The 8,836-nt window shown below is 42.5% G+C and overlaps 1 long non-coding RNA gene across 1 annotated transcript; it reads left to right on the top strand.

Annotated features, from left to right (window-relative positions):
• Positions 1-3,235: 3,235 nt before the first annotated feature.
• On the top strand, positions 3,236-4,897 carry LOC105697750. The gene is made up of 4 exons (XR_001103879.1): positions 3,236-3,602; positions 3,732-3,764; positions 3,980-4,122; positions 4,231-4,897. It is a non-coding gene; the product is annotated as an uncharacterized LOC105697750 (long non-coding RNA).
• The last annotated feature ends 3,939 nt before the right edge of the window (positions 4,898-8,836 follow it).

Raw genomic sequence — 8,836 nt, 5'->3', positions numbered from 1 at the left:
GCGCGTCACAGTGAAGGCGGTATAGTCGCACGCGATGCATTTAACGCGCGCGCCCAATCCAAGCGTCGCGTCCTCGCGCGGAGCAGCGCGCGTCACGCGTCACGCGTCATGCGTCACGCGACGCCCGCCAAGGAGAAGTGACAGCGCGCGCCGGGTCAACCCTAATAAACGGGCCTGGATTCGAGGAAAATTTATTACCATAGGGGAGAATATATAACCACTACCGAGAGTACTGCGGAATGTTAAAAAATATATTACGCGGTGAAAAGAAAAAGAATTGGTTGACTTAGAGAAATGTGCATAGCGATAAAAAATCCTGCGATCAAATACCTCCAAACAAATATCACATTGAGCAAACGAAATCCGTTTAAATCAATGATATAATTTTTTTTTTCTTAACAAAATAATCGTTTCTAGCGGTTATGTGCGATTCAAGCGACAATATATATTTGTTTCAGACAACTGATCTTTTTCTCTCAGTGCATATGTGGTTGTGTTTATTTTGCACAATTTTGTTTTGGGTGAATTATGAGATGAGCAGAGAAGAGGCAGCGCGATGTCAACCCTGACGAACGGACCTGGATTCAAGGAGAATTTATTATCGTGGGGGAGAAAATGTAATCGTTACTGAGAGAACTGTGGAATGTTAAAAATTTTGTTACATGTGGTTATATGTATTTTGCATATTTTTATTTAGGAACGTTATGAAATGGAAACTGGCAGCGCGCTGTCAACCCTGATGAAAGGGCTTGGATTCGCGAAAAATGTATTATAGTGGGTGAGAAAATTTAATCATACGGTGAAACCTGTTTAATATTAAAAATTGTATGTTTTTCGCACAATTTTATTTTGGTAAATGGGCCAAGGTTTAAGAAAAATGTTGTTCGTAGGAATAAAAAAGATGCGACGCATACAACATGCGATGTAAAACGTTGAAATAAAAGTTAGATTGTTTAAAGTGTGCATTTTGCATTGTTTTAATTATCTTATGGGCGTCTCTAGCTGAGATGAGAAATGACAATACCTCAACGCAGGGGGATGGATTAATGAAAAATTCTTAATCCGAAAGAAAAATATCCAACCCCTGCCCTGCTTCCACTATAATGTTAAAATAAAAGTCACGTTGCATGAGCTTTAATGCACTCCCCCAGTTTTATTTATTTCATGCACGCGACACGCGATGAGCAGAACAGAGAAATATCAGCATGCGGCGGGTCACCCCCGACACAAGGGGGTGGATTCAAGGAAAATCTTTAATCGCGGGGAAAAAAAAAAGAAAAATATAACCGCTATGCGTACTGCGGAATTTAAAAATAAATGTCACGTAGCACGAGGTTCTATGAATTTTGCGCAAATTTTTATACTTATTTTATGCACGCGACGAGCTCCAAGAACTGACAGCGCGTTGAAGGGTTGGTCGGGGGTGGACCGAAGAAAAATTTTCAATCGGGGGGAAAATGTGCAACTCCATAGTGCATAAGGTGGGACATTAAACTAAAAGTTCAACGATGACGTTGTACGAGGTTTTATGCGTTTTACACAATATTTAATTATGAACTATCGACGACCATCGCGCAGAAATGACGGCGAAAATTATTAATCCTTCCAAAAATATGCAAACGAAAACGTGTAAAATTGAAAATGCAACGTCGCTGCACTTACTCGAGAATTTCATAGTAAATGTCGTGCCGTAAACATTTTACGTTTGATTTACATACTTAAGAAAGATCTAAAAATTAAGTTGTGGATTTTTAGAGCAGATCAGAATTTATAAGGATCCAATAATTAATTTGGATTAATTACTTCAGGGGAGCATAATTTAAATCGATGAATGCGCGGAAGATGATCGGGTCGATCGTTGGTTAGGTAACTCGGTTGTTAAGGCAAATTGGTAATTGTTCGATGGGATGTGGAATCTTTCGGATTTATAGGTAATCAAATTGAAACGAACGAACATCAGATGGTATTGGGTGCCGTTTTGATGGACATGAAGTCATTACCTCGTATGATTTAATGACCTTTCTGTTAGTGCAATCCGAGTTGACTGATAGGAAAAGATGAATAATTGAAACCAGTTATTTCTGGAGTAAAGCAGATTCGTATTCTCAGAGCGCTGGAGAGAATCTTGTGATGATACGTCTAACAATAAGAGAGAAAATCTCAGCGACTGAAAAACTTGAAACCTATGATTTTGTAGATTAAAAATTCATTTTTGGAAACCCCTTAAATATTATTTCACTCGCCTAAATTAGATTATTCCAAAAAATCGCGCCAACGTAAACATGTTTAGCATGGTAATGTAAAATTACATGATATTACAAAACGACAGATGACAACCATAAATTCACACTCCGCATGATACGTCACCTCAATCAGCATCACCAGAGGTTTAAGGCGATACGAAAGTGAAGTAAAAGAGGTCTCATTCACGAAACTTTTCTCCGAACTAGGGGTACTTAATCGTTTCAAACGTTACAATGTGAACCTGAAGACTAAAAGCAAGGTCCTGACACCCATGGGATTTCATTTGACATACAAAATGTGTAACATACCTATAAACAAATTGAACAAAAAAAATAGAAATTTCACGGGGGTCAGGACCTTCCTTACAGCCTCCATAATTACATGGTAAAGTTTGAAACGATTCGGCACCTCCAATTCGTTAAAAAGTTTCCTAAACGAAGCGTCATCGACGTCAGTTTCACATCACCTTAACACTTTGACGGCTGCACATTTGTCGCATCGCCTTAAGATTGCCGGCGGTGCGTATTACGCTTACGTAAAAAAAAAAAGGCACGCGTACGTGACATATTAACACAACGTGTTAATATTAGCACCTCCGATCGGATTTACATCTCCGTGGTGTTCGATCGCCGGATTCGATCGATTCGATCTCAATGGCGGCGCAAATCGGGAATGAACCGTCGCACTCACCCTGAGCCAGTCTCCTAGCTACCGGTTTGGATCTCATCGCTGAACGTAAGGGTACGATGAATGTGTAAACAAAGCACTGAGAAGACGGGTCCCGTGTCCGCTCGCCATGCGGGCCGCGAGGCGCGTCTCCGGGCGTCACACTAGACGCACGTCTCCGGGCGTCACACGCGACGCGCGCGCAGAGGGCGCGCCGAGCGGAGATCGGCGAGGCGACCGGTCGGACTCGCGGCCGCGACTAGCGCCAGTCGCGCCGCGCGCAGGACGCGGCGGCAGTTGCGCGGTGATCGGCACGGGCGCCGGATGCGGGCTCGACGGTGCTCGCGAGGGACGTCCGACGCCGGTCCTGACGTGCCCCGTGTGCGGATCTCGTCCTCCTCCGAAGGCCCGTCCTCCCCCGCCGCCTCCGTCCCACCTTTCGGTCCCCACTTTGAGACCTCCCTCCAGCGGTCGCGCGCGCCGCGGCTTCTTCGCGCCCTCTTCCCCACCTGAGCGCGACCGCCGGAAGCCGCGGCGACCAGGGGGGCGGGGGCGGCGGGCAGGCCTCCCCACCCGACTCGACCCGCCCGGCGTCCACCAATGATCTGCCGCTGTCTCCGCCGATGCGAAGCGACTCCTTCCTCTCCCTCCCGGCCCGGGCGGGTGGGGACTCCTCCGAGGAGATACTCCTGGTAAAAATAAAACCCGGGACCGGCGTCTGGGAATTCTGGACTTTCCGGGAACACCGAGACTCTGGTACCGGTCTTTGGCGAGGCTGCGGTACCTTTCGTTAGGGGGTTTATGCTTTTCTGTATTTTCAGGTGATGCTAAATCGACGGGCTGGACTAGTGTAGGTGAGATTTTAGGATTATGTGGTGTGCTTTATAGAGTTAAGGTATTTTTACCGATTTATAGGTGGTTTGGATCATTAAAATTGACCCTGTTTGACTCTGTTGTCATGGATTACATGGTCCTTACATCTAGAAATTTCCAGAGAAATGCTGGGTGGGATTGTGAAAACCGCATTAAAATCAGTATAAGCATTTTTGAGATTAGTTAACGATTGCAGGAATAGACGCCTAAGGAGGGGTTTATTTAACCCTTCGACTATGGGACCCTTTCGACATATGGGCGAAATTCATCAAGGCGCGCATGCAACATTGGATCAAACGTCGGGCACCTTTAGTCGCCTGCATTAGCCAAAGGGTTAAGGTAAGCTCTGGGTGGATCCGCAACTAGGATCTGATGACGGAGTCTGTTTTCTTGATATCTCAAGATATCGCATGAAAATCTGATTTTTCGACATTTACTAAATTTTAGAAGGAATCGCTTCTCTGTGAGAACACTTGGGAGTGGAGTCGCTCGATGCTTCAAGCTGAAGACTCATGGATTTGGCCGATCGTCCAAATCTTTTTCGAATTTTATTAATATCAGGGATAGTTGGCAACCCTTTGCGAACCATTGACAACGTCTAGCGGTCTCTGGCAACCTCCAGCAATCTCCGACCTCGAGACCCTCCGAGACCCTCCGAGAGCGTCCCATCGCGCAACCTTCGGGCGCAGCTCCGCCCTGCTGCTGCGTCCTCGTCGTCGTCGAGGTTCGCGTCGCCTTTTCTCCTCTCTTTTTCCGCGATTCCACCCCTGCTGCTCCCCCCCTTCCTGTCTCTTCCCTTCGATTTCCTCGAATATTTTCCGACCTCCGAGCGATGTCCCATCTCGACCGCACCGCCGCGCCATATGGAAATAACTGCACTGGAATCATAAAGTTCACCTCAGCCGAGGGAAACGTCGGCCTTTCCTCGTTTTTTAGATGAGTTCTGCCGACGTTACTTTCCTGGTGCGACCCCAATATCGAATGCCTCTCGCGAAATTCTATATCGACGCGGAATGTAACTTTTGACCTTTACCCTGTTTTAAAAAAAGATATTGAAATTTTATATCGTTTTTATTGCAAGTTTTACTCAGACATGGTACACTAATTTGATAACATTTATGACATACGTTGCAAATTTAAAACATAAGTTTACTCATTTTTCTACAAATTTTCACAAACTTTCAATATGATGTTACAATATTACAGATGTATTTTGAAGCTTATCATAAATGTATAATAATTCACGTTTGAGACATGTCATTTGTAATTTTATCACAATCTCTTATGTATCAAAAGTGTATGAATTTTGATGAATATTTTTAACAGGGTACATTTACTTCGTATCTGGATATGTATGAGTTCGTTCGAAAGATTCTATTTGTTGCCGACGGTTTTGACCATTTTACTGACATGACTTATCGGTACATTACATTATTGAGGTAATTTCAGTGCTCTGTTAGCGGTGGTACTTTTCCAATGACTCCCCGCGTCGAAATTTTGATCCTACTTAGAACGTCTAAATGTTAGTCTGAAGTATGTTTCGACACGATATACATTTATGTATTAGAGATCACACTTAAATCTTTAAAAGTGGCAGATATTTCAATTTTTTTCTGCTTTTTGGCCTAAAGTTGGACTTAATTCGCACGAAAATTTGATCCTACTTAAAACGTCTAAATGTTGATCTTAAATATGTTTCGACACGATATACTTTCATGCATTTAAGATCATACTTCAATCCTTAAAAGTGGCAGATATTTCAATTTTTTCTGCTTTTTGGCCTAAAGTTGGACTTAATTCGCAGGAAAATTAGATCCTACTTAGAACATCTAAATATTGATCTTAAATATGTTTCGACACGATATACTTTCATGTATTAGAGATCACACTTAAATCCTTAAAAGTGGCAGATATTTCAATTTTTTCTGCTTTTTGGCCTAAAGTTGGACTTAATTCGCACGAAATAGGACGCACAAGCTTGGAAGGAGAACTTAAGGCGACGTGAAAGAGCCACTCTAGATATATATAGCGTCAAAATATTTATAAAACTTTTCTCCAAACTAGATGCCCCGAATTATTCGGAACTTTGAGCTTGGTATCATGGAGTAGAGCTTTCTATGTAAGACCCCATGAGTTTGATCGCCCATAGGGTCGGCGAGCCGAAGTGGCCACTGTAATTAGGTTCGGAACTACCGTACGAGCTTCTCAAATCGTAAGTAGCCGTTATTTTAACGAGAATTGCCGGTAGCTCGGCCACCGGTTACGGTCCGGCACCTATGGAAACGGCTCTCGGCAAACAGAAATATCGCGGGTGCAGTCGCTGCCCCGGCTAAACGGTCTCGTGTTTATTTTCATCTTTGGGGGAAATCGTAAATCCGCATTCATTCCGACCACCGGGCCAAGAAGTCGCGCCCGAGACGACGTAGACCAGCCAGCACCGAATTATCATCTCGTTGAAATTCTACTCGAAATCGAAAATGTACTCCGAGAGGTCGTAAACGACCGATTCTCGGGACCCCGAGGGTCGGCAGACTCGCGGATGAAGAACAAACACGTGTTTGGAAAATGGAGGTGAACAATGGACGGAGATGTTTGCAGCATATCGCAAACTATGCGCGCTTTTCATCTGAATGTTTGATGTTAGTCTTTTGACTTCGGTTAGAATACCGTAAAACCCAGTAAGTTAGTTCACAGCTATCTTACCTACTGATCGAAACATTCGTTTAATCAGGGAAATCGATAGAGCTTCGCGCCAAGTGCATGCACGCACGGAAAAAATAATAATTTCGTTACAATTATTATAGGGACATGGTTAAAATACTGTGGGAAGTAAAACCACATAAATGGGGAAATTTACCACATGGAATGAGAAATGTAACCTTACGAATAGGTACTGTATCCATGGCGCTGCGCTTAAAAGGTGCAGGAGTGATCACCATTTGGAATGGTAATATTAACTACATGAAGAGGTTACAATACGCACATGGAAGGTTTATCTGGAAGCTGTAATCACATCTTATAGTAAGGTTATGCCCAGTTGAAAGGTTATTCTAAACTTACATATGTAATTGCAGAAACAATGGTTTGGCCCCATTAGTTTCGACAGCGCCGCCAAGTGACAAAACTTCTCACAGACGATGCAGGCTACTCGGGTACATATAAGACCCGTTCCTTCTCTTTACGTTTACGATACAATGACTTTACCCCTTCCCGAAAAAGAGTAAAAAGGGATGTGATCATCGAGAAAGCACATTTTTGAGCGCAAAATGATAGTTTACTACTTGAGGCAGAAATGAATGCGAGAACACTGACAGAAACATAAGTATAGCGATCATAGACACAAGAATTACATTTTTTATATCGAGGGTAAATTTTTTAATGGAATATTCCCAACTATGCACAGTGTTAGAACAACTCATTCCTTGTAGTTACATTGACTAAGTCGTGAAGGAACCCTTACTATCTTCTTTTTTCTATATAATGCTGGTTACTGCAACCTCTTCCCAAGGTTGTCTCGTATATTGCCTTGCAATAGGGTTACGATTACCACAATTGTGGTGTTCATAACCATTCTTTTTTTTTCCCATGCACAAGCTTATGCGCGAACGCCACCGGGTTTCTTTACAAGTATGGCATATTGCTCCCGATAAGATCGAGTCATTTCTACATTTTGGTGTCAGGATACAGGCGTCCTTTAATTTCCGCGAAGTATTCATCCCACGTGGGTTCGTTTTACGCGATTGAAAAACGCGTAAATAAAGTGTTACTATGAGAGACAAAAATATTGGAAATAAAAGGTAGTACATGTGAGTTTTAGAAATACATATATTTATTTAACATAGCTTAACAAATGAAATAATTAAAATATATATTCGCGTAAATTGAAGGAGGGGTGTATTTGCAAATATGGAGATAGTTTTATGGTGCGTTTTCAGAATATGTGTGCACGTTATTGCATACCGAATACTGCGGTAAGCGAAAAGACGATCGCGAATGTAGAAGTGGCTTTAACAAACGTAAAAGCGATCACCTCTGTTTGAAGCGAAGTCTCGAGCGAGACCAATGATATTTATTACTTCAGGCTTGCCCTGGACTCTCGGATCTTCAATCAACTACCGGTGGACCGATCGCGGCCACCAACGTAGCGTGTAAACCGCGCTATCGGTAAGTGTAAATAACATACGATTACAATTGATAGGACCAGAGTGCATTACGCTTAACCCACGTATAAAATGTTACAAATATCTCTCATCCCAATCTCTACCACAAGCCGAAAACAATACCATCATCTATAAGATTCAACCGTTCCTCTCTTCTCTGATGATAAAAAATATCAGAAAAGACACCTTAATTTCCTTTCTTAATTCAAAACTTCCTTCAGGTGAAATGAAACACGTCGAGGAATGTCGGTAAAACAGGTTTTTCTAAATACCTACGTTACAGACGTTCGTTTTTATATTGACAGCAGTGTCGAATTATATTGAGCATTGTACTACATTGCATACTACATTTGTTGTTTTCATGCAATAATTATAAGAAAATCGATGTAAAATTCCAGAAATCCCCCTGGATTTATGGTTTCTGAGACCCAAATTGACTGCAGAGGGACCTCCTGCGCCATCTGGGATTTTCTTGTCAACTAATTTTTCACTCCGAGACCTCGTATTACCATCGTTTTAGCATAGAAACGCATAAGACACTTTTTTTTGCCTTTACCCTGTTCAAATGCGAGTTTCTCAATTACCAGAGTGTTCTAAATTGTCGTAAAATTGTCCTTACACTTTCGTTTCTCATATCAGAGCCTTCAATAATTATATATTGATCGAAATATAAGAGCTCAACGCCATTTTGGTTCTGGTCTCCGCTGCTACAAAATGTTTTTGAAAAATCCAAATTTTGAATGTGTCAGGACAATTATTAGATGATCACGAATCATGTGTTAAAGTTGCGAACAGTTTGGCCAAATACCCTTAAAAAAAGTGTTGTATTCGAATCGACTGATCTGAGGGGGGTTTCACATCACCTTCAGGGGATGTGAAAGAGATCTAAGGGG

This window comes from Orussus abietinus, unplaced genomic scaffold, assembly GCF_000612105.2.
Source record: "Orussus abietinus isolate OABI.00-Male unplaced genomic scaffold, Oabi_2.0 scaffold53, whole genome shotgun sequence".
NCBI lineage: Eukaryota > Metazoa > Arthropoda > Insecta > Hymenoptera > Orussidae > Orussus > Orussus abietinus.
This window is presented reverse-complemented; position numbering and strand designations above follow the sequence as displayed.